We start from the raw sequence: 27,918 nt of genomic DNA, 5'->3' as shown, positions 1-27,918 counted from the left end.
GTAATATAAAATGCATTTATTTTCAAATTTTTTTGGCCGCATTTATTATGATTTCAAATTATAAAAGGAAATGTCAATATGTATTACGGTTTATGAAAAAAATTAAAAAGTATTTCATTTTCAAAGAACTTTTTTTAATAAAAGTTTTGAAAAAAAATGTAACTTATTTTTTTTTTAAAGTTCAACATCTAAACATAAAATTATTTTTTATTCATTTAATAACCCTTACTGTTGAAAGTTAAATAGCAAAAATTTAAAGTTCCTATTTACCACAGTCTTTGAGAAAATTAATTATTGCAATGCAAAAATTCATTAAAATTTTTTAATTCTGAGTTTGAGGACCATTTTTTCAAAAAGTCTTGATTAAATTTAGTGGATTTAAATTTAAGAGATAAGAATGAGCTTCTGGCTTTTTAAAAATGTATTTTAAAATATTGTAGGTGTTCCGTTGTTTTCAAAATATTTTTTTTGTGTTTGAGGTCAGAATGCTAGAAAATTGCATTTATCGCTTAGACGATGGAAGATTGTCCCTTATTGCCTTTTATATATTTTCCTTAAATTACCTAGAGAATCTTTTGCTATCATTTGTTTTATGAATTTTAAGCAAAAAAAATGGTTTTGTTAAAAAAAAATTAATTTTAATTTTAAAAAACAATACGGCAACACCGGCAATTTTAAATCTATAGACTTTAAAGTATTTTTAATTACCTACGTTTGAAAAAAAATCGTCAAAATCAGAGCTGTTCAGCCGGGTTCCCTAATTATTTGCTTTAGTTACTCTACTATAGGTAATGAATGATATATGATACACCATCCATTTATTTTATGTTATTAATTCAAGTTAATAAATCAACTTATGATATAACTAACTACTTGTAAATTAAGAATCAATACAAAGTAAGAAATCCCCTTCAATTAAGGTTTTTTAGTTACAATAAAACTACCCTCATACTTTTACCAAAGCCTACATTATATTAATGGTTCTTTATAATTGGTTTCTCTTTTGTTTGACCATAATATTAATTACTTTCTTTCATCTTTATACATAATAACCTTTCACATATCCGCATAATAACTTAATTATAATCTGCATAATCAGTGTGTGTGTGAAGGGCAAAACCAAATTCTTTGCAGATATCTAAAATAATCTATTTCTGACCATTGAGTTGTATGAGAATATTATTATCCTTTGTGTGTGGCTTGCCCAGAGTATCTAAATGAGTTACATAAAATCCCATTCGAATATTTATGACTTCGTTTGCATTAAATTTTGTGAAAGAGTAAATGGAAATATTTTGAACCTTCTTTGACCTAATATCTAAGGATGAATATATTTCCCTTAAATAACATATACCAGTAACCAATCCTTTCAATTTATATTATTACATACCTTACCTACTCTGCATACTCACATGCTTTGTAATTTTGTTTGTGTTTATTTTATCAGGATAATGTGTGTAATTCAACTTTTTGTTGGTATATTGTTGGACGATTTGCCTTCACACATAAAGAGTTAATTTTATACCAAACAGGTTATACTAATCAAAAATGTATGGAATTCATTCTGTTTGAAAGGATATACAAATGAGGGAAGAACACTTGAAATGTTTTGATGATTAGTTAGGTAGATATTTTTGTTTCATTCTTTAATTTTTAATGCAATCAAATTATTTGTACCTACTGAAAACAACATAAACATAAAAAAGGATCTTCTATTGTCAGTTATTCGGGGATGAAATCAATGATGATCGACTTGAGTTGACTTGACTTACCTATCTACCTGCTTTCTGGCGTACATTGCCATTTATCTTCCTTATTGAAATTTTGACACAATAAAGGCGAAGGGATGATAAGTATTAGAAAGAAGAAAACATCCCTTCAATATTGTTAAGATCGTTCCTTCATTTAAGGACTGTAATTTTTTTCTGTCCTCATACACTTCACAGTTTGTTATTGCACAAAATATCATATGATTCTAAGCAAAAGTACAGTTAAGCATACTTACCTGGCGTAGGGGTTACCGTGATCATTAAGGCGGTTCCCCCGGAGTGAGGCTTGACCATTGCACATTTCGGTTGAGTTGACCTCTGCGATTGTTCCTAATGTGAATAACTCGTGCGTGTAATTTTTGGTAGCCGGGGATGGCGTTCGCGCCGCCCCGACATAAATAATAATTATAATTAATCAATAAACTTAGAAAAAATAATCATGCTAATATTCCAAGCGGCCACGGTCGAGTAACTTAGGTCAAAAGATAAGTATCCACTTTTAAAATGGGATCTTCTGTGTGGCAAATGAAAACAACAGTTATGAAAAAAATAATTTTGGAAGATCAAATCGATCAAGTAGGTATCGGTATCGGTTGGCTTAATGATTCGATCTTTTCAATCGATCGATCATTTTTTAAATTAATTTTTTCTAGTTCTGATTCTGATCGTTTTGATCGTCAGACCCCATCTTTCTGATCCCTTTTAGTCGAGTGCATTTATGATGTTCATATATGGGCGACCTAGCAGTTTGTACCACCCCCAAATTTTTTTTGCTCAATTCTCTACATCTTTGCTATACAACTTTTTTTTTATAACGCTAAAAATACAAAAGTTATTAATACTTTTTTTGTTAAAAAATGCTCATTTTTGTTTGTGTTTTATCTTTACTTTTTTTCTTAAATTTTTTTTTACCAAATCTTGAATTTTGAATGATTAGTGAATATTTTATAGCTTTGTGTAATAAGAGAAAATTCAGGACCTTCAAATTTTTTATTTTTAAGTCTCTTTCGTAAAAAAGGGGTATTTTTTAACAAAAAAGTATTAATAACTTTTGTAATTCTAGCGAAATAAGAAAATGTTGTATAGCAAAATTGTAGAAAATTTTAAGGTGAACAATCTTTTCTCGGAAGGTTTTTTCATAATTTTGATAAAAAGTGCTCAAAACTTTAAAATTGTCATTTTTTTCCGTTTTTTTTTTTACTTTTTTGGCTTGTAACTTTTTTAATATTCAGAATATCGAAAAAGTGTTCATAACATAAAAGATGCGAAATTTAATTTTCTATGTTTTTTGTGTACTAAACTTTTATGTAAGATAAATAGAAATCGAGATATTTATAAAAACTAAAATCCAAGATGGCAGCTGAAAATCAGGGCATTGATATTCAGCCAATGCTCTATCGATTGAGCAAAAAAAATTTGGGGGTGGTACAAACTGCTGGGTCAAATTATAAATGCACTGGACTATTTATGTACTGTTACCAATTTCTTCCTTAGATCCACAGAAAAAAATTATAGACGCGATCACTTTTTTACTTTTACGTTTATTAACTTACTTATATCAACTCTTTACCCAAAATGAGAACACGAAGTATTTGAGTAAGGTGTACTAGCTTCATCAAATCGGGTTTACTAGTCTCGGACTCCCATTTACATCTGAGAGCCACCTCTTGCATATGAATTAAAAATCGTGTCCCATTGTACTAAATATGGTGTGAGAGCTAGTGCCTACTCGGTTGCACTTTAATCCCACTAATCTACTATGATTTCTCTTGTGTTCAGTCTTTCGATACATCTTGCACCTTGAACAGTGGCGTAACGTTCATGGGTGGCACCCGGGGGTGCAATTATGGTAGTATGCGATTTTTGTAGTTCCAAAATTTGCTTATGGTAAAGAGCAAGTAAAAAATCTTAATGTTATAAAAAACTAGCTGACCCGGCGGACTTTGTTACGCCTCTTCTACTATTTAGTATTTACTTCCAATTTTGAAGTGTGTCAATCTTAAAAAAAAAATCGGGTCACAACATCAAATATAAATTTAAAAACAAAATTATGAGTGGACCACATTTAGTGGTATGAAAATAGATCTTGGCCGATTCTTAGACTTACTCGATGTACCTACCCACAAAATCTCATAAAAATCATAACAAAAATACATAAAAAAATTTTTGATTGGACCACCCTAACCATTCAGTGATATGAAAATAGATGTTGGCCTATTTTTAGACTTACCCGATATACCCACAAAATTTCATAAAATCGTTTTAAAAATGCATAAAAAAAATGTGGACCACCCTAACCATTTTATGGTATGCAAATTCAAATTCGTAAAGATCGTTTCAAAAAGATGTAAAACAATTTGGCTGGACCACCCTAACAATTTAAAGTTATGAAAAATAGATGTTGGCCGATTCTCAGACCTATCCGATAAGCACACAAAGTTTCATTAAAATCGGTCTAGCCGTTACGGGGGAGTTTCGTAACAAACACTGCGACACGAGAATTTTATATAGGTATTAGAAAATTGAAATTTCATTTATTTGACTACTTTTTAATTCTGAGAGAGGGGGGAGGGCCCCTATCCCCCTTGATAGGGACAGTGAAAAAATCCCCATTCGGTCCTATAAAAGTATCATGATTACCTATACCGATTTTCAATCCCTTTTTGAAGGGGTAGTAAAACTTACTCAGTTTTTGAAAATAAAAATATTTAATATTAGGTATCGTAGTTTATAGTTTTATCTAAATATTTTTTTTTCTTTTTTGTTAATTTGCACTAGGTTCATACTTAAACCGACAACAAAGATTCTGTCTATCTAGGCTTCCGTTCGAACCTAATGGATGTACTTTTCCCATTACAAAGCATCCTTCAATAAATTCCTTCCCTTGTCCTCCTTTCATCCTTCTCAGAACTCAATGTGCCTCCCCAAAGTAGATACCATAAAAGCTACAAAAATATCTTACATTTTTTTCTGAAAAATTTGTATAAAAAAAATGCAAAAGCAACATACACAAACTTTTCGTAGAAAAAAATAAACTAAAAGAAGAAACTTCAGTAAATTAAAAAAACACAAACATCCAATTACGCAAATGAATTTTTCTCTTGATTATAATTTTTGTTTCAAAAAACAAGAACAAAAATGAAAAAAAAATTCGCACTCTCATGCCATTTAAATCCAATAAAACCGTCAGCGTCGTCGTCATCTGTGGACTCTTCAACGAGTATATATTGAAAGTAAAACACCATCCCCATAAGTCAAGAGCCTTTTTTAAATGAGTCTCGCAAATACAACGAGAATACGTTCGTATCCTGTTTCCTGTTCGTATCGTCCTTTCGAGAAATCAACACAATATTCTCTTATCTGTAAAAAAAAACTACATTTATATGCATTTTTGAAATTAATAAAAAAAAAAAACTTTTTTTCCGAACAACATAATCCTGTTGCAGGACATTTTTATTCGAACATATTATTGCTCACACGTAATATCACCATATCGAAATAATAATTATTATTCTTGTTAAAACAATCGCCTTTCGACAGACACACAAAGACACACGGACACAGTCACAGAAAAATAAAACAAAAATAAAATTTATTTTATTCAGAATTTCCAATAACACACACGGACAGGGACACTATAGTGGATTCGAATTCTATACGAACTCTATAAAACGTCTACAGCTTCATCTGCCATAAACAAATTTAATGTCCTGAAAATTAATTTATTTTCTGTTTTCTTCTTTTTTTTTTTGATAAAAATAAAAATGTGAAATAAACACAATATCCATACACCAACACCACCTAGTGGCTGATGTGGGTACTTTTAATATATTTTTGTTATTGTTCTCTTAATCAACCAAAAACGGACGTGCTCAGTTTTCGAAAATAACAATAAACAAAGAAAAAAAAAATTGGAATTCAAATTAATCGGAATTAAGTCGAAATTTAACACAAACTCAATCTATCTTTCTCTTCGCTACCAATGAAAATGAATGTACATATTTTTTTCGGTTGAATTTCACCTGAACACCGGATAATTGTGTTCACTCTTAAAAAATACTCTACCGGAAAATTTTGTACCACTTGAAGGACTTTTAGTTTATTTTTTTTTTTTAATTTTTTTTTTCGTTCACAAAACAACTGCAATGTGGTTTAATTATAATCGACAATTCGGTCGGGGGAAAAATTTAAGTGTGAACACATTTCACAGAAAATGAAATGATTATGCTACCACCGCGAATGTGTTACCGTTTAATTGTAGGTATTATTTTAATGTCCTGGATTTTTGTTAACAAAAATGGGTGCAACAAAAAAAATAATCAATGCCTCGTCTTATTTCTTGAAATAAAGGTAGCTGAAGGTAAAGGGACATTAATTTGAAAAATCTCATGAAGGAACTTAAACAGCACACTATTCTCCTTATAACACATTAAAGGAGGGCGACTAAGTATAATTTACACCACACAACTCATATTGTTAAGGTGCACTGCACGTGTGGGGAGTGCAGAGGGTTGTGCAAATGAGTATATGGGTAAAATGGGAAAAATAAATTGCACATGCTGTTGTCCAATATCAACATCATGATGCTGCTGCTGCTGCAGGATACAGAGAGTCCTGGGAGTAATTATTATGATTTTCCAAAACTACACCGTATACGTATGTAATTACGATGTTTAAGCGTTAAATGCTGGAAAAATTATTATTAACGATCCAATGTTTGTGTGTGTGAGTGTGTGTGTTGCATTAAAGTGATGGGATATGTTTTTTTTGTGGGAGAGGATTTGTATTATGGAATTTGAATGCGGTTTATTGAATTTGAAAATAACATATAATCTCTGGTAGGATGCGATAAGCCATTAACAGACCGATTTTAAGTGTATAAATAATTTTTTTTTTTTTTTTATTATATTTAAATTTGAATTTAATGAATTAGTCAATTAAAATCAATTTGTACTTATAACTTAGTCATTTAATTATTTCGATCGCCATATTATGATTATTTATTGCGGACGTTAATGATAGTTTGTATTGGAGATAACATTCAGAAAAAGCCTTCTGGTCATCAGGATATCCAACCAAAACATGTATAACAGGTTAGCTATGTGGTTTTTATAATTTTAAATATTTCAGGAATTTGTTAAACCACAAAAAGAGCAATATCTAACCTATACAGGAAATGTTCTAAAATGTTGTGGAAGTCATCCATGATAAAACTATGGTATTACTCATGGATTTCATCATATTTGTTGATTAATATTTTTGGGTACCAAATAAACAAATAGCTAGTGCATCACTTATCAAAAGACTGTAGGTATTTTTGCTAAATTTTTGTTTGGACTTACATAATTATGTATACTGTATATCAAAATCGTTTGTTTATTTTTGTTTAATGAACTAAAAGAGAGATCTATAATGTTAAAAGATACAAAATATATGTTTTCAACAGACAGTGGAAAATAACAGAACAGACTTTATTAAATGTGTCCCAAAACTAACGCAATAAAAAGGCTAAAAACTGTGTTTTCTATTTAGTTTAAATCTTGTGCTAATTTTCGGACACCTTTTAAAACCCTGCACTTTTAATTTTTAACCAATATCGGCGAGTTATGGAAAAACTTAGAGGTTTTTTTCCAAATTGATTTCATACCTAACCCTCTTTCGTCACACGGGTGCGAATTTGGCACAACATAAATAAAAAAATAACATTTTTTTTTAAAGTGGGTGCAAAATAGTCTTTTTATAATGGTTAAAATATATTTTTTTGGAATTATGAATACAATATTCGAATTCCTCCGAAATTCTACATCTATTTCATATGCGTATTATACTGGTCAACAAAATTTAACTTTTTTTTTGCTACAAGAACCAAAATATACTTTTCTAGTAGTTTTTGGGGTGCTGAATCCGAATCAGAAAAATTTGATTGGCCTTCGTTTTTCAATTATTACCGTTAAAAAATGCTAAAAAAAAACGTCATTTTGGCTGTTTTCGAGGTTCGGCTTTTATGTGGGGTAACGAATTTGTAACGGTGATTATAAGAACAGATATTCTTCTTTCAAAAACTGTTTAAATTTTCCCGATATCTCTTTTATTGCTCAAGAAATGTTAATTTTTAATTAATAAGCCAAAGAGAAACTAAACTTAATCTAAACTTTAAGTCACTGGTCACAGAATTTTTGCCACAAGAACCAAAGTATACTTTTCTGAAGGTTTTTGAGTTACTGAACTCGAGTCCGTAATCAGAAAAATTCTATTAGCCTCCGTTCTTGAAATATAACCGTTATAAAAAAAACAACCTTTTTTTGCATTTTATAACGGTAATATTTCACGAACGAAGGCTAATAGAATTTTTCTGATTGCGGATTCGAGTTTAGCAAACCTTCAGAATAGTATATTTTGTATATCTTGTGGCAAAAAAAGTTTAATTTGGTTGGCCAGTGTTGTTTCTGATTCAAAGACCGCTACTTTAATTTTAAATATCTCGGGCAGTAAAAGAGATATCGGAAAGATTTAAACATTTTTTGAAAGAATAAAACCAGTTCTTATAGGCACCGTTACAAATTTAAAACTAGAAAAGTATATTTTGGTTGTTGTGGCAAAAACCTTGTGTTTTGTAAATCTATAAAACATGAGACATAAAAAAATTCTAGCGACATGAAAAAGTAGAAGCCAATTTCTCACCCGTGTGCCTATCATGTCACAAAAAAGAGGTGTGCATGTACATTAGAGTGACCGCAAGAAATCGATTTTCGAAATTTGGTCGGGGGAACCCCATAAAATGTTCCGCCTTTGCAGATTTTTAGATAGCCAAAATTTCAGCTCGATTGGATAACTCTAAATGGTGCCGACACTCGCTCAAAGTATCAAAAATCTCTGTTTTTTCACTGTTTTTCGAAGAAAATTAGCTCTAGCTCCCAAACAGATCGGGTTATTTTCACTTTTTATATATTTAATTAAAGGTAGTGTTGCTACACATAATTCAGATGATAAATTTGTTTAGTTTTACCAAAAAAAAAATTTTGTCATCAATTTAAATTTTCAGTACTTACCTCAAAAAGAGCTGAAGTGCAAACTCGATTTAAAATGAAACTTTTTTTTAAACTGTTTTATTTAAAAAAACGAAACATTTAACAGAATTCTAAGGCTGTGTGTGAATTGCGTTAAATAGTTAACACTGTGTAAAATTTTTGACACTATTGAGGTGAACAAAAAAATTTCAGCTGTATGGCTTATTGTTTAATATTTTTCTCTGCCTCTTTTCTGCTATGAAACTCCTTTTTAATAAAAAAAAAAAAAACAAAACAAAACCATCTGCAAAAAAAATTTAACTCAAATTTAACCAGGTCCCAGAGCCCAATAAATTTTTAATAGCTGAAAATTTTTTATTCATCTCAACAGTGTCAAATATTTTACACTATGTGAACTATTTTACGCAATTCACACACGGCCTAAAAAACAAAAAAAAAATAACATCGTGTTACATTTCTTATACATAATTAATGAAGTAAATACTAAAAAAATTTAATCAACAGATTTACAAAGTAGTTTTGGAAGCATCAGGATACAATTTTCGGCACTCACTGACTACTTGAAGTACATATTGTTTTTGTTCCTCATCTTTAGTTAAAAGGTTATTAAAATCCGTTATTAATTTGACTCCTCTTTCTGTGATGTCATTTACGACTTTAAGTGATTGCACTTTTTTAAAGCCTTCTTTAAAATGCGGGTTTTCGGGCCAAAGATTTGGAGGTTCTTTGAGAAAACTTGTGTCTATTTTCAATCGGCTGAAAAAGTTCAATGTTTCTTTGTTCACAATATTTTTTAACCCTGCTGTGACAAATTGTTCATCTTCATGTGTCTGTAGCTTTGGATTTACTATTCTGTTGGTTTCCGTTTCACTGGTTTTCAAAATTATGTTGGCCGTTTCTAATTTTGTTCGCCATCTGGTAAAGTAAGGTCAAAGAACGCCAGACCTGCCTGCTCTGAAATATCTTTGTCTATCTTGCGTTATTCAATGCAATTACGCAAAAGATCAAGATCTTGTTTAGGAGCCAGATAAGCTCTTGGGGCATTAAACCAAGCAAAAGTTTTTTCTTGTTGAATGTAAGTTTGATTTTGAAACTACAAAGTCAATTGGATTTTGCCCTAGTGCTTCTATTGTAGCTATAATTATGCGAGAAGCATTTCTATCAGATGCCTTACATCGATCCAATAACAAAGAAAGTTTCATTGTTAATAGCTCTTTCACCCCACGACTATACCTCATACTTTTGCTACCCGAGGGCCCAGAGATAGAGAAACATCCATTCTATCCCTATCCGCAGAATAAAACAGTTAAAAAAAAGTTTAATTTTAAATCGAGTTTGCACTTCAGCTCTTTTTGTGGTAAGTACTGAAAATTTAAATTGATGACAATATTTTTCTTTTTTAGTAAAACTAAACAAATTAAGCATCTGAATTATGTGTAACAACACTACCTTTAATTAAATATATAAAAAGTGAAAATAACCCGATCTGTTTGGGAGCTAGAGCTAATTTTCTTCGAAAAACAGTGAAAAAACAGAGATTTTTGATACTTTGAGCGAGTGTCGGCACCATTTAGAGTTATCCAATCGAGCTAAAATTTTGGCTATCTAAAAATCTGCAAAGGCGGAACATTTTATGGGGTTCCCCCGAAAAAAATTCGACAAAAAATTTTTTCTATGGGAGTTGCGGTCACTCTAATGTACATACAGAGGGTTAAGATTGAGCTACATTACTAAATTTTTCAAAAAATAACGTTCTATTGATAGCTCAAATGAATATCCTTTTCAAGCTTTTCCAATCAGTTCCAATTTTATTGTTGTAGGCCGATTTTTACTTGCGATCGGGTTGGGGTCAAAATACCGAAAACCGCAATCCAGTGAACCCAAAATCCCGAAAATCCCGGAAACCCAGAATCCCGATAATCTAGAATCTCAAAATCCCGAAAACTAAAAATCCCAAATGGAATTTCGAAAATTAATCGTTAGCGTTAAGTTAAGAAGTTAACACAAAAAACAATATATGTAAATGTATAATTCCATTAATATCTCTTTGGACATAATTTCAAGTTCTTACTGTGCTTTCAGCAGTTTTTTGATTGAGTTAAGTTGGAAAAAGTCGTTTAAAAAATAACAATTATTGAAACTTTCACAACTTTGTCAGGCAGAACTACCAAATTATGTAGTTCAGGCTTTATGGCAACATTTCAGAAGTATTAAAAAGCATTCCTATCCCAAATTTGGCATTAAACATGAATTGTTTAAGTTCTTTTATGAATACATAATTTTTATATAAAAACACAGTATTATCCTCCTCCATATAACCGACATTTGTCCTTCTACGAATTTTCATCAAAATTCATTTTATACATCAAACAACCGACAAACTTTTAATCCACATTAAACTGCATTTGAGTTTTTAATCTGCTTTCCCCTATTTCATCCATGCAAAAACACTTAAACTCAATTTAAGTAGTTTATAGGGAAAATGACAAATTCACCCAAAACACCATATGGCTTAAAAGTTCTAAGCTTAAAATTAGTTAGATTGTGAAAGAGATATATAAACCAAAAGTCCTCAAACGTAAATTTCAAATGTTCACAATCGCATCCATTTTCACAAATAAATTTACGAAGGTAGCTATGTCGAAGTTGTTTATCTAATCTTCATAAATTACACTGACAACATTCTTAACATTCAAACATCACTGGCAAAACTTTAAATCAAGGATTACCCATTTGTCCTCTTTTTAGATTACAAAATATTCATCTATCTACTTACATATATGAATTCCTACTCACACGTATCTAACTATCTTTACCTATCAGTCCTACTCATTCAGTTTTGTGCGTGAAATAATTCTATTTTACATTCAAGTCGAATACTGGATTCTGGATACCACGTACCAACTCACATGTGTCAGGTAAAGAGGATACTAGAATTGCCATATTCTTTAACCACAAAAGGATATCCAAGAACTTTTTTGTCGATGTGTTTGTGTTTTGTAATTTCAGGATGACCATATTTTTTTACAAATAAAAATTGGTTTTATTTATGTTCATTAGATTTTTTAAGTAAGATCTAGAAATACTCTGTGCCCAAACGTAAAAAATCGTTAAGGTCCTTTTTGTTCGAAATTTCTTTAGCTACAAATTTTATTGGGACAGCATTTCTGTAAAAGTAGTCATTAAGGAAATATCCGGTTATGTCAGAAAAGACAACCTCTGGTCACCCCAAACTAACTACTATATGGGCAACGTCATCCAAAAGAGATTTAGTACTTTTGGCATAAACGAATATAGGAAACCAAGCCATCCATAAATATTTAATTCTCTCAAAGTCCCTTTGAATGTGTGTTCAGCTCGATTCAAGCTCAGACTCTCTATTTTGTGATCGAGATACGAGCGTATGGATTTTATCTATAAAGTTTGCTTGTCCTCCACTCACCATGCACAGAATTTTGTCCTATTCTAATGCAACTTTTGGTAAGGACCTTTACGAATAAAACTGGATTTTAGGGTTTTTTTTGAGGAAATTACAATTATTGCCAGAAACGCACATATGGTGTCGACTATAAAACTATACTCCTCGTCCTTATGTTGATATCCTTTTGCGTAAAGAGGTTTTACATATATACGTGCCCTATACCCATGTGTACAGAGCGTAAGCTTAATAGTCGGTAATATAGAAGAGAGATATCGAAGGGATAACATCGAGAAGTAGCCCAGACATGCAATAGTAAAAGTTATTGATACTCAAAGGGACATCAAAAGGAGGTGGAGATTTTATCCAAGCCATGTGCTGGACGACTTTCATTTCGTATTCAGTGCACACACACACATAGATTCGAGTGAGTTTTGAAATGAAAGAAGCTAATGCATTTTTAATTACAGAACGAGTTGGACTATACTACTACACATGCGAGCTTATGGACTGGTTTATTGAACTGTGAAGTATTTTGCTTGAATCTCGGAGTTGTGGCTGTGGGGATCTATAAGGATATTTGTGAAGGAAAATTATATTGTTTCCGATGGGTTGTGGAAATTGCACACTGTCAGCAATTTTGTTCGTTTGTGAGTTGAATATAATTACAAGTTTAGGTCATATGTTAAGGTCACTAACGAATGCTTCCAAGCAAAATTAAAACTCATTAGAAATTGCGTAGAAGAATCAGTAATGTTAGGCAATTAGGAAACTAATTTTTACCAAGGACATATTTGAATGAATTTTACCTAACTATCTACCCTAACTAACCAATACAATTTTATCACGCATTGATGAAGGTACGTAAGTAATTATTGATTTTGTTTATCATAAATTAACTACCCTCAATGAGACAGTATTGAAAAAAACATCCCTTAGAACGGTATTAGAAATTAGACACGAAATTTTTACTGACGGTTTTTTATTTCCAAAAATATTATATGATTCCAACTAAATATACACTTAAGCATACTTACCTGGCGGGCGTAGGGGTTACCATGACCATTGCACCTTCCGTTGAGTTGACCTCTGCGATTGTTCCCAATGTAGTACAGGAAAGTTATTAAAAAACATTCATTTTGTGGAACGAAATATAGGACTACTGATTTTTTCAAATCTGAAAGAAGCGTATAACGAAAGCTTAAGTCCTGCTTTTCGGGACGCCATGGCGCGCCAACCCCCTGGTGAAATCCGGCATTTTGTCCCAACGAAGATGTTCCGAGCATGTCCCGAAGATGTCCCAAACATGTCCCAAAGATGTCCCGAGCATGTCCCAAAGAAGTCATGAGCATGTCCCGAGCATGTCCCGAGCATGTCCCGAGCATGTCCCGAAGATGTCCCGAGCAAGTATGAGCATGTCCCGAAGATGTCCCCAGCATGTCCCGAGCATGTCCCGAGCATGTCCCGAGCATGTCCCGAAGATGTCCCGAAGATGTCCCGAACATGTCCCGAAGATGTCCCGAGCATGTCCCGAAGATGTCCCGAGCATGTCCCGAAGATGTCCCGAGCATGTCTCGAGCATGTCCCGAGCATGTCCCGAAGATGTCCCGAGCATGTCCCGAAGATGTCCCGAAGATGTCCCGAAGATGTCCCGAGCATGTCCCGAGCATGTCCCGAAGATGTCCCGAGCATGTCCCTAAGATGTCCCGAGCATGTCCCGAGCATGTGTCGAGCATGTCCCGAAGATGTCCCGAAGATTTCCCGAGCATGTCCCGAGCATGTCCCGAGCTTGTCCCGAGCATGTCCCGAGCATGTCCCGAAGATGTCCCGAACATGTCCCGAGCATGTCCCGAAGATGTCCCGAGCATGTCCCTAAGATGTCCCTAACATGTCCCGAGCATGTCCCGAGCATGTCCCGAAGATGTCCCGAGCATGTCCCGAGCATGTCCCGAGCTTGTCCCGAGCATGTCCCGAGCATGTCCCGAAGATGTCCCGAGCATGTCCCGAGCATGTCCCTAAGATGTCCCGAGCATGTCCCGAGCATGTCCCGAAGATGTCCCGAGCATTTCCCGAGCATGTCCCGAGCATGTCCCGAGCATGTCCCGAAGATGTCCCGAGCATGTCCCTAAGATGTCCCGAGCATGTCCCAAGCATGTGTCGAGCATGTCCCGAAGATGTCCCGAGCATGTCCCGAGCATGTCCCGAAGATGTCCCGAGCATGTCCCGAAGATGTCCCGAGCATGTCCCGAAGATGTCCCGAAGATGTCCCTAAGATGTCCCGAGCATGTCCCGAAGATGTCCCGAGCATGTCCCGAGCATGTCCCGAGCATGTCCCGAAGATGTCCCGAGCATGTCCCTAAGATGTCCCGAGCATGTCCCGAGCATGTCCCGAGCATGTCCCTAAGATGTCCCGAGCATGTCCCGAGCATGTCCCGAAGATGTCCCGAGAATGTCCCGAAGATGTCCCGAGCATGTCCCGAGCATGTCCCGAAGATGTCCCGAGCATGTCCCGAAGATGTCGCGAAGATGTCCCGAGCATGTCCCGAGCTTGTCCCGAGCATGTCCCGAGCATGTCCCGAAGATGTCCAGAGCATGTCCCGAGCATGTCCCTAAGATATCCCGAGCATGTCCAGAGCATGTCCCGAAGATGTCCCGAGCGTGTCCCGAGCATGTCCCGAGCATGTCCCGAAGATGCCCCGAGCATGTCCCGAAGATGTCCCGAGCATGTCCCGAGCATGTCCCGAGCATGTCCCGAAGATGTCCCGAGCATGTCCCTAAGATGTCCCGAGCATGTCCCGAGCATGTCCCGAGCATGTCCCGAGCATGTCCCGAGCATGTCCCTAAGATGTCCCGAGCATGTCCCGAAGATGTCCCGAGCATGTCCCGAAGATGTCCCGAGCATGTCCCGAGCATGTCCCGAAGATGTCCCGAGCATGTCCCGAAGATGTCGCGAAGATGTCCCGAGCATGTCCCGAGCATGTCCCGAGCTTGTCTTGAGCATGTCCCGAGCATGTCCCGAAGATGTCCCGAGCATGTCCCGAGCATGTCCCAAGCATGTCCCGAGCATGTCCCGAGCATGTCCCGAGCATGTCCCGAAGATGTCCCGAGCATGTCCCGAGCATGTCCCGAGCATGTCCAGAAGATGTCCCGAGCATGTCCCTAAGATGTCGCGAGCATGTCCGGAGCATGTCCCGAAGATGTCCCGAGCATGTTCCTAAGATGTCCCGAGCATGTCCCGAAGATGTCCCGAGCATGTCCCGAGCATGTCCCGAGCATGTCCCGAGCATGTCCCGAGCATGTCCTGAGCATGTCCCGAGCTTGTCCCGAGCATGTCCCGAGCATGTCCCGAAGATGTCCCGAGCATGTCCCGAGCATGTCCCGAAGATGTCCCGAGCATGTCCCGAGCATGTCCCGAGCATGTCCCGAAGATGTCCCGAGCATGTCCCTAAGATGTCCCGAGCATGTCCCTAGCATGTCCCGAAGATGTCCCGAGCATGTTCCTAAGATGTCCCGAGCATGTCCCGAAGATGTCCCGAGCATGTCCCTAAGATGTCCCGAGCATGTATCTAGCATGTCCCGAAGATGTCCCGAGCATGTTCCTAAGATGTCCCGAGCATGTCCCGAGCATGTCCCGAGCATGTCCCGAGCTTGTCCCGAGCATGTCCCGAGCATGTCCCTAAGATGTCCCGAGCATGTCCCGAGCATGTCCCGAAGATGTCCCGAGCGTGTCCCGAGCATGTCCCGAGCATGTCCCGAAGATGTCCCGAGCATGTCCCGAGCATGTCCCGAAGATGTCCCGAGCATGTCCCTAAGATGTCCCGAGCATGTCCCGAGCATGTCCCTAAGATGTCCCGAGCATGTCCCGAGCATGTCCCGAAGATGTCCCGAGCATGTCCCGAAGATGTCCCGAGCATGTCCCGAAGATGTCCCGAGCATGTCCCGAAGATGTCGCGAAGATGTCCCGAGCATGTCCCGAGCATGTCCCGAGCTTGTCTTCAGCATGTCCCGAGCAGGTCCCGAAGATGTCCCGAGCATGTCCCGAGCATGTCCCTAAGATGTCCCGAGCATGTCCCGAGCATGTCCCGAAGATGTCCCGAGCATGTCCCGAGCATGTCCCGAAGATGTCCCGAGCATGTCCCTAAGATGTCCCGAGCATGTCCCTAGCATGTCCCGAAGATGTCCCGAGCATGTTCCTAAGATGTCCCGAGCATGTCCCGAAGATGTCCCGAGCATGTCCCGAGCATGTCCCGAGCATGTCCCGAGCATGTCCCGAGCATGTCCCGAGCATGTCCCGAGCATGTCCCGAGCATGTCCCGAGCATGTCCCGAGCATGTCCCGAAGATGTCTCGAGCATGTCCCGAAGATGTCCAGAAGATGTCCCGAGCATGTCCCGAGCATGTCCCGAAGATGTCCCGAACATGTCCCGAGCATGTCCCGAAGATGTCCCGAACATGTCCCGAGCATGTCCTGAGCATGTCCCGAAGATGTCCCGACGATGTCCCGAAGATGTCCCGAACATGTCCCGAAGATGTCCCGAAGATGTCCCGAGCATGTCCCGAAGATGTCCCGAAGATTTCCCGAGCATGTCCCGAGCATGTCCCGAAGATGTCCCGAGCATGTCCCGAGCATGTCCCGAAGATGTCCCGAGCATGTCCCTAAGATGTCCCGAGCATGTCCCGAGCATGTCCCTAAGATGTCCCGAGCATGTCCCGAGCATGTCCCGAAGATGTCCCGAGCATGTCCCGAAGATGTCCCGAGCATGTCCCGAGCATGTCCCGAAGATGTCCCGAGCATGTCCCGAAGATGTCGCGAAGATGTCCCGAGCATGTCCCGAGCATGTCCCGAGCTTGTCTTGAGCATGTCCCGAGCATGTCCCGAAGATGTCCCGAGCATGTCCCGAGCATGTCCCTAAGATGTCCCGAGCATGTCCCTAAGATGTCCCAAGCATGTCCCGAGCATGTCCCGAAGATGTCCCGAGCATGTCCCTAAGATGTCCCGAGCATGTCCCGAAGATGTCCCGAGCATGTCCCGAGCATGTCCCGAGCATGTCCCGAGCATGTCCCGAGCATGTCCCTAGCATGTCCCGAGCATGTCCCGAGCATGTCCCGAGCATGTCCCGAGCATGTCCCGAGCATGTCCCGAGCATGTCCCGAGCATGTCCCGAAGATGTCCCGAGCATGTCCCGAGCATGTCCCGAGCATGTCCCGAGCATGTCCCGAAGATGTCTCGAGCATGTCCCGAAGATGTCCAGAAGATGTCCCGAGCATGTCCCGAGCATGTCCCTAAGATGTCCCGAGCATGTCCCTAAGATGTCCCAAGCATGTCCCGAGCATGTCCCGAAGATGTCCCGAGCATGCCCCGAGCATGTCCCGAAGATGTCCCGAGCATGTCCCTAAGATGTCCCGAGCATGTCCCGAGCATGTCCCAAGCATGTCCCGAAGATGTCCCGAGCATGTCCCTAAGATGTCCCGAGCATGTCCCGAAGATGTCCCGAGCATGTCCCGAGCATGTCCCGAGCATGTCCCGAGCATGTCCCTAGCATGTCCCGAGCATGTCCCGAGCATGTCCCGAGCATGTCCCGAGCATGTCCCGAAGATGTCCCGAGCATGTCCCGAGCATGTCCCGAGCATGTCCCGAAGATGTCCCGAGCATGTCCCTAAGATGTCCCGAGCACTCAAGTAGCACACTTGTGTATAAATTGGTGTAAATTCATTAATTTTGGTGTAAAATTGAGAAAATTGAAAAAATATGGTGTATTTCTCAAAATTAGTGGTATAAAAATTATACCACTGTCTTTTCTGTACAAAATTTCAACATTTTTTTAAGATTCCGTGCAAAAAATACACCGATATTCAGTTGTTTTTATAATATACCATTTATGGTGCATAAAATTATTTGATTCTGAACTCAACCAAAACGGTTTATTTTGTACACTCTGTTTGGTGTAAAAAGCACACCCTGTGGACATAAAATTCACCAAAATGCATATGTGGGAGACGCCATATTTTTCAATGGACGCCATTTAAAAATAGAAGACAGCGATTAATTATTTTATTAAAATAGTATATTTATCGACCTAATAGTCCCGCATTCTTAGTTTTTTCGATTCATTATAAAATAACTTTTCTTAAAAAAATGTAAAACAACACAAAAATTATAATTTTTGAAAAATGGATTCTTGAAATCGAAAAAAAAAATCATTAATTCACTGACATTTTTGAGGCGCTCGATTTTTAGAGGGGGTAGCATCTAAAATTAGTAGATAGAATGTGTTTCGTTTTAAAATTTGGCAAACAAAATCATATTTAACCATTGGTTTCTTATGGCAATATTATGAAAGTGAATGAAAATTCATTTTCATTTATTTCATAAGAAATGGTGTGAATTAGAATTCATCAAACTGTTAGAGATAAAAAATAAACTTTGGTTCAAATTTTAAATCAGAATAATTTGTATGGTGTATTTTATCCATAGATTTATTGTGTATTTTTAATTTCAAAGGGATAATTTTCACCAAAAACAGATCATTTAATATACCACTAGTGACATTTATACACCAAAATCGGTATATTTTTTTAACCACCGGAGTTTATTTTAAACGAGAAAATGGTGTATTTTTTATATTCAAAATGCATATCACGAAAGTGCAAAAAATACACCAAATATTTTGGTGTATCTTAGACTTTTGTGCTACTTGAGCATGTCCCGAGCATGTCCCGAGCATGTCCCGAAGATGTCCCGAGCATGTCCCTAAGATGTCCCGAGCATGTCCCGAAGATGTCCCGAGCATGTCCCGAGCATGTCCCGAGCATGTCCCGAGCATGTCCCGAGCATGTCCCGAGCATGTCCCTAGCATGTCCCGAGCATGTCCCGAGCATGTCCCGAGCATGTCCCGAGCATGTCCCGAGCATGTCCCGAGCATGTCCCGAAGATGTCCCGAGCATGTCCCGAGCATGTCCCGAGCATGTCCCGAAGATGTCTCGAGCATGTCCCGAAGATGTCCAGAAGATGTCCCGAGCATGTCCCTAAGATGTCCCGAGCATGTCCCTAAGATGTCCCAAGCATGTCCCGAGCATGTCCCGAAGATGTCCCGAGCATGTCCCGAGCATGTCCCGAGCATGTCCCGAGCATGTCCCGAGCATGTCCCGAGCATGTCCCGAGCATGTCCCGAGCATGTCCCGAGCATGTCCCGAGCATGTCCCGAGCATGTCCCGAGCATGTCCCGAGCATGTCCCGAAGATGTCTCGAGCATGTCCCGAAGATGTCCAGAAGATGTCCCGAGCATGTCCCGAGCATGTCCCGAAGATGTCCCGAACATGTCCCGAGCATGTCCCGAAGATGTCCCGAACATGTCCCGAGCATGTCCTGAGCATGTCCCGAAGATGTCCCGACGATGTCCCGAAGATGTCCAGAACATGTCCCAAAGATGTCCCGAAGATGTCCCGAGCATGTCCCGAGCATGTCCCTAAGATGTCCCGAGCATGTCCCGAGCATGTCCCGAAGATGTCCCGAGCATGTCCCGAAGATGTCCCGAGCATGTCCCGAGCATGTCCCGAAGATGTCCCGAGCATGTCCCGAAGATGTCCCGAGCATGTCCCGAGCATGTCCCGAGCATGTCCCGAGCATGTCCCGAAGATGTCCCGAGCATGTCCCTAAGATGTCCCGAGCATGTCCCGAGCATGTCCCTAAGATGTCCCGAGCATGTCCCGAGCATGTCCCGAAGATGTCCCGAGCATGTCCCGAAGATGTCCCGAGCATGTCCCGAGCATGTCCCGAAGATGTCCCGAGCATGTCCCGAAGATGTCGCGAAGATGTCCCGAGCATGTCCCGAGCATGTCCCGAGCTTGTCTTGAGCATGTCCCGAGCATGTCCCGAAGATGTCCCGAGCATGTCCCGAAGATGTCGCGAAGATGTCCCGAGCATGTCCCGAGCATGTCCCGAGCTTGTCTTGAGCATGTCCCGAGCATGTCCCTAAGATGTCCCAAGCATGTCCCGAGCATGTCCCGAAGATGTCCCGAGCATGTCCCGAGCATGTCCCGAGCATGTCCCGAAGATGTCCCGAGCATGTCCCTAAGATGTCCCGAGCATGTCCCGAGCATGTCCCGAGCATGTCCCGAGCATGTCCCGAGCATGTCCCGAAGATGTCCCGAGCATGTCCCTAAGATGTCCCGAGCATGTCCCGAAGATGTCCCGAGCATGTCCCGAGCATGTCCCGAGCATGTCCCGAGCATGTCCCTAGCATGTCCCGAGCATGTCCCGAGCATGTCCCGAGCATGTCCCGAAGATGTCCCGAGCATGTCCCGAGCATGTCCCGAGCATGTCCCGAGCATGTCCCGAGCATGTCCCGAGCATGTCCCGAACATGTCCCGAGCATGTCCCGAAGTGACTTTCATTATTTTAATCAAGGCAAAGCATTTTTAATTTTTTTAAATTTTTTAATTTCATTGTTTTTTAGTTTGAAAATTAATTTTTCAAAAACTTATGTTCAAAAAAAAAATTGATTTATTAAAAAATTTAAGACTTTAAATAAAATTTGTACCTACCTATGTCACAATATTGTTATTTTTACCAACTTTTTTTTGTTATTAATATTTGAAGGAAATTGCCCGCTCCACATTAATAATGGAAAATACACTTCCTATCCTATCATATTTTTCTTGTTTTTACATAACGTACACGATTTAGTCTTTTTTCATACCTTATGCAAAAATATATATTAGTATATTGTATGAAAATTTTGAGAATTATTGTTCTTTAAAGTTCCGTATCTTTGGTTTGAAAAGTCATATAGTCTCCAAAAGTATACCAAATTAATATAAATTTGATGCTCTATTACTTTTATGATGATAAAAAATTGTGTAACTATCATAGAGACTGAGATTTTTAAGCTAAAATAAACTCTAAACTAATGACATGTACAATGTAAATACATAAATAACTATCTTTATAAAAAAAATCATAATTTTTTTATTATTTAATTAAGGTTACCATATTTGTGACCACCCATTCTTTATTGTCAATGTCAATGCGTCACGCATATGCCCCACTGTTTTTTTTTTTATTAAGTTCATTCATAGATTTCTATGACTAACCTGTGCACCACAAATATCTTATAGAACTTTAATAAATTACCGATGATAAATGCCTTATGATATGAATACTGTTAAGCACGCATTTGAGAAAAGTGTTATATTTGTTTGTTTCTTTTTAATTTGTAAGTGCACGCACGAGAAAAAACCTATGTTATTCGGTTTCGTGCGAATAGAAATTCATTGGAAAACTGACCTTGTTTAATAATAAGGTGGTCGACTTGACGAATAGCTGAAGTCATAGAACTTCCGTTGTAATGACATGGATCCGCAATCGTGAAATGTGTAAAAACTCCTTGAAGAAGGAGGTAGTTATACCAAAACAATTGAATTGAATTAAATTTTGCAAACTTATTCTAACAAAAAATAAGTTATATGAATTAGTAGTTCTTATCTGCCGAAAGTACCTCTTTGACACATATCATTATTTTCGTTCTCCCTCTAATATTAATAATAAAAACCGAAATAAAATTTGATTAATAGGTACCTCTACAATCTGGATTCATTCCTTAATGCACTGTGGGGGGTTAAAATACCTTTTCGTCACATGCAGAGTATTTTTTTCTATTTACCCCATAACCTCCTTTCACTTAACGAGAAATAAATTCGCTATAGAAAATAAATCGATTTCTCCGATTAAACACTTCCTAAGGACTTTTTGTCATGCAAACGACCGACCATATACAAAACTGTAATACCTGTGCTTAATAAACATTACACAGAAATTGACTTTTGACACGCTTACAAAAATTAGAAAAGGAAAAATCAAATCATAACGAGGTATCCCTTTTTTTACTTAAAAAAAATACATTTTCGTTAGCAAAAAAAGACTCTAATACCAGTTTATATCACTTTCTTCCTTAAGCCATTGCGAGTACAGAAATTAACAAAGTTTTTCTCCCTGATTTTTCTTTTTTAAGTATATTGACCCTAAAAGTCCCTCAAAAGCTTAAAACCCCCACGCACTCATATAAGATTATCTGGTTTCTGGTGGTGTTTGGTGTAGTCCTTTGAGAAAAATGATGACAGTGAAATTGTTATTTGTTTTTCAGTTCTTTGCCTTTGGTGCTTCCGTTTTTTTTTTAAAACTTTGCTTTCGTGTGTGGGTGGTTTGTGTGGTTTGGGCTACCATCATGCCAATTGCATCGAACGACTGACTCTACACAGGACGAGCAAAATTAAAATCTTTTAAAACTTTAGCCAGGAAAAGAGGAGGAAAAAGCGCGGTGAGCGCTTCTATCCTTTTTCCTGCTTTTTTTTCTTTTCCTTCCCTATACTCGACTCGACTCGACTCGTCGAATATAATTTTAGAAAAGTTTTCTCATTTTCTAGAACTCTGCTTTTACAATTTCGTCCTTTTGCTTTGGTGTAGTTGCTGTTGTTGTTTTTTTTTTTATTTTTGTTGGTGTTTTTGTCATCACAGAGGTTTTGGTATATGGTTGGAATGTGCGGTAGCGGCTACAAACACTTATATCAAACTACGCCAGAAGGATTTTCGGTTTGCATCGTTTCATAGTCCATGTTGACCAGGTCCTTATAGAATGTTCATCATCATTTTCAGTGTTGCGCGTGGGTGCATTGTCTTGAGGGCAAATGCCCAGAACTTCTACACTCCAAAATGTCTTTTTCATTTTATTATTTTTGTTGTTGTTTTCGGTCTCTCTTTTTCGTTTTTTTTGGGTGAAAGTTTAAGGTTACAATTTAAAAGCCATTTGAATTGTAAGCCATGTGCGAAATTCGATCTCTACGAACTATATATACAAAACTACGACGAAGAAGAAAAAGAAAAAAAGAAGGATTTAACTTTTAAAATTTTAACGTTAATCCAATTTGGGTTTGGAAGATATTGATATAATTTCATTGAAGTTTAGATAAATCTTTGAACTTTAGTCGTTTTATTGAGGAAATTTATGTTCTTTTCGAAGAGAAAAGAGAGTATTTGATTTAATGAAGTTACACATTCAGCATGACGATGGAACTGTGTTTTATGTTGTCAAGTTGTATTGGAAATTCAAATTTATGTTTTGCGAAAAGTTTAAAACACATTTAGTTTGAGGCTAATACAATATTTTTTAATGATGGTAGGTAACCTACTTTTTGTAAGGAATAAGTTTCAATCTTTCAGGATATTTATTTTAAAAGTTAAAGAAGTAGTGGAGTAACTAAAGATAATTTAGGGAACCCGGCCGAACAGCTCTGATTTTGATGATTTTTTTTTTCAAACGTCGGTAATTAAAAATACTTCAAGGTCTATAGGTTAAAAATTGTCGATGTTGCCGTATTGTTTTTTTTTTTAATTAAAATTATTTTTTTTTTTTGCTTCAATTTCATAAAATAAATAATATTTAAAGATTCTCTAGGTAATTTAAGGAAAAAAATATATGGGAGTAAAAAGCAATCTTAAATCGTTTAAGCGATAAATGCAATTTTCTCACAAACTGACTTCAAACACAAAAAAAAATATTTTGAACACAACGGCCACACCTAAAATATTTGCATACACGTTTTTAAAAAGCCAGAATCTCGTTTCTATATGTAAAAATCCACTAAATTTAATCAAGAATTTTTGAAAGAATGGCTTCAACTCAGAATTTTGGAAAAAAAAAACGTTACTAAAAACTTTTAAATGACTTTTTTTTTCAAACCTTTTCGTAGTAAAATATGAATTTATATGAACATTTTTGGCCATAAATATTATTAGTTGAATTCCAAAGAGGAAAAGGTAATATATATTACAGTTTTGAAAAAAAAATTAAAAATTACTTAAATTTTATTGGATTTTTTTTTTTGATAAAAACTGAATTTTTGCATTCCAATAATTGATTTTCTGAAAGAGTTTGGAAAATAGGAACATAAAACTTTTGCTATTTAACTTTATATTTAAATGTTGAACTTAAAAAAAAAAAAAACAATTAGTAACATTTTTTTTCAAAACTTCTATTAATAAAAGTTCTTCTAGACCAGTGCCAATAATTTTTGAAAATAAAAAAAATGATTAGCAGCATATGGGTGGTGGGAAAATTTAGGATAAATGGTATATGAAAGGGGAAAAATAAATTGCCCACAAAAAAATTGGGGGAGAGGGGGTTGGTGGGCGAAAAAGTGGGGTGGGTGTGAAAAATCATGGTTTTTTACGATTTCTGTCAAAACTAGACCTCCTATCGAAAAAAACCAAATGAAAAGTTGTAGGTAGTATAAATGTCTACAACTTTTACTGAAACAATTTTTTTCTATAACCTCAAAAATATTGGAAAAAATGCAAAAATACGATTTTTTGATTTTTTATTTTTATCTTTTACAAAAATGGTTGGATTTTAACAAAACTTGGCTAAAAACTACTTTGTTATGTTTTCTATCTATTAGAAATGTTTAATTTAGAACTATTAGAATTTAATTTGAAAAAATTGCCTATTTTTCAATCAAAAAAGTTACCAAAAAATTTTTGATTTTTGAAAAGTTTGGAATGAAATTATTTAGCTTAAAACCGTTTTTTAAAGATAGTGTGGAAAAACTACACTTTTGTTTTAGAAAATATTGAGAATAATTGAAAAAAAAACAAAAAAACGATTTTTAAAATTGATTTTTCCGTAAATGACAGTAATATTGGCGAGAAATAATTTTCAATAGTAACAAAATTATACTTTTCTAATGGCCTTTGACCTTCTTAATTTGAATCTAGCATTAGAATAGCTCTAACGTGAAAAGTTTTTGAGATATTGAATTTTGGACGTCCAAAACACTATTTTTGTGATGTGTTTGCATGCTAATACCTCAAAAACGTGATGTGATAGAATTTTAGAAAAATAGAAAAATTCGAAAATGAAATACTTTTTAATTTTTTTTTTCATAAACCGTAATACATATTGACATTTCCTTTTATAATTTCAAATCATAATAAATGTGTCCAAAAAAAATTTAAAAATAAATGCATTTTATATTACAAAAAAGTTTTAAAAAGGACAAGTTTTTTTATTCAAAAATCTGAGTTTAATTACCACTTTTTCAAAAACTCTTTCATCAATTTACTTAATTTTAATTTTACAAATATGAATAAGCTTCTAGCTTTTTAAAAATGTATACATATTTAAATATTATAGGTGTTGCCCTTGTGTTCAAATATTTTTTTTTTGTGTTTAAAGTCAATTTGAAAAATGCATTTATCGCCTAAACGATGGAAGATTGTCCTTCACTCCCATATACCTAGTTGTTTTCCTTCAATTGCCTAGACAATCTTTTGGCACTAGTAAATTTATGAAATTTAAGCAAAATTTTTAGAAAAATTTTCAATTAAATTTAAAAATCAAAACGGCAACAGCGCCAATTTTTAATCTATAAACTTAGAAGTATTTTTAATTAGCGACGTTTGAAAAAAAAGATCATCAAAATTAGAGCTGTTCGGCCGAGTTCTCTAATATTGCCATTTTTTGAGCTTTAGTTACTCCACTAAAGTCTTTCTTTGAGTAATAAGATTTATGTGCAAATATTTGGAATCGATGAGTAAATAATAAATAATTTATTTAAATATCTTTAGTTTGAATTGTTTCCACCTCTAGAAATGATTTCCTCTGGATATCAAAACAACAATAACCACACAAATTAATTTGTGGTTTGAAACATAATTTCTTCAATTGAACTTCTTAAATTGATGTCAAAAACTTTTCCTTTCAAGATTTGTTTTCTTACAGAAACTTCCCTCTTTTTTTTGACAAGAATAAGGGTCGAGAACTGAAGCATATAAATTCATTCATCAAACCTCAAATCAAAAGCAAATTCAACATCGTGGTTCTGTTCATAATATTGCTTGACTTTTTGAAATCATCAAAAATGGAGGACCTGATGTACAACTTTCTTCTATACAAGTCCTTGTGGTCAAATTAGTTTCATTTCATTCCTATCGTCGTAAAGTATTCCCCCACGAAAGATTTATCACTCCTTAACTCTGTAGACCTAAAAGTGGGGTTACCAGTACCAACCCAACTTTTAAGAAGTTATGTCACTTCCATTTTCAGAGAGAGAAAACCTATAATTTTGCAATTTAAATTCACAATTTGAAACTCCTAGACTGTTTCCGTTAATTTAGTGAAAACAAATTCATGAATATTTGTCTGTCAGGAACTGCAATCCATAAACCAAAACCAGCATAAATAATTCTGCATTAAAATATTCAACCGCATCACATCTCTTCAAGAGTCGGTTTCCTTTGAACTCTATTATCAGAGAGAGAGTAATTTCAATTTACATCGAGTTAGTTGGGTGTGTTCGTGTGAGTGAGTATGTTTAATCAAAATATAATGACAAGTTGAACATAACCTCGTACATGACGTTTATTATTATCTTATTCATATCATTACACTTTGATTCACTCACGTTCACATTGTGCATTATTGTGTGTGGTTGCTGGTTGCTAGTAGTTAGCTCTCTATGCCACCTTTCCTGTTTTATTTCTATCAACTCAAGCATTATCCTTCCGTTCAGCTTTATATGCATGTGTTTACATTAAAAAAAAAAATAGTAAAACACACGTTTTATCATTATCTCTATGCCACTCGCTGTTCCACTCAATGCCAAAATGTAGAGCAAAATGCTTTCAACATCAGCAATCTGATGGGTGATGGCAGCAGTAGCAGCCATTCCAAGCCTCATCACCAATACAAACACTCTAAATAATGTGGTTTTTTATAATGTTAGCTGGCCTAGAGAATTGTCCTTTAAATGAAAATATTAACCATGCGTCATGTCATATCAGGGACCTGCACTCTATATTCACTATATGCATGCATCCATACAATGGATGCACTATATCCCACACAGTGCATGTGTTCACTTACCTATACACTCTACTCACTCGAACAGAAGAAGTCTCTTGACAATAAAAGCAAAAAAAGGCTTTGGGAAAGGGATGGACATGGAAATCAGATTAGGTACATTATCTATCAGCACCTCTTGTGGAACATTTTGTGTAGTTTATCGGAAGTTCAGGACCGTATCTATTTGGAATTATAAAAGAAAAAAGTCAGGGGGTGAAGGTCAACAAAACAGGAGAAAATTGTTTGTGGTTATTAGAACTAATAATCTAAAGAGTTTATGAAACTATCTTGAATGAAAGGATGTTTTTTTAAGAAGTGATGAAATTCAAAAAATACCACAAATAGCAGGATAAATGAAAATTGGTATAAATATTTCATTTATAACAGAAACCAGGAATCCAAGCAGTCTATACAAAAATTTTAGATGAAAGTTTTTTGGGAAATCCGCGATAAGTCTGATAAAAGGTACCCTTACGAAATTTAATAAAAATAATTGTCTTTGCCATGGGAAGTACATACGAATAAAATAAATCAATACATTTTTTTATGTGAAAGGGTGTTTTTTTATGATATAATATGTAGAGAAAATGTGGAAAAACTAAGTAATAATAGTGGTACCCTACTGCAATTCAGCAATTATGTTACTTTTGAGATTGGAAACAAGAATCAAAAGTTCGTCTATAACACTATAAAGGTTAAAAGATTGTTTTTTTTTAGTCAAAACAAAATTGATGGGCCACCCTAATGAAATTTAGTAAAAACGTTTCATTTGGGATAGAAAGCAAGAAAGGAAGTGTTTTTTTCAAA

General features: G+C 36.6%; 1 protein-coding gene and 1 non-coding gene across 25 annotated transcripts in view; both read left to right on the top strand.

Annotated features, from left to right (window-relative positions):
* Positions 1-27,918, top strand: part of LOC129909002 (protein elav-like) — a 353,561-nt gene that overhangs the window by 14,441 nt on the left and 311,202 nt on the right. The window lies entirely within an intron of this gene.
* Positions 1,998-2,162, top strand: LOC129912810 (U1 spliceosomal RNA). The gene has a single exon (XR_008771908.1). It is a non-coding gene; the product is annotated as a U1 spliceosomal RNA (small nuclear RNA).

The sequence above is a fragment of the Episyrphus balteatus genome, chromosome 2 (genome assembly GCF_945859705.1).
Source record: "Episyrphus balteatus chromosome 2, idEpiBalt1.1, whole genome shotgun sequence".
Lineage (NCBI taxonomy): Eukaryota > Metazoa > Arthropoda > Insecta > Diptera > Syrphidae > Episyrphus > Episyrphus balteatus.
This window is presented reverse-complemented; position numbering and strand designations above follow the sequence as displayed.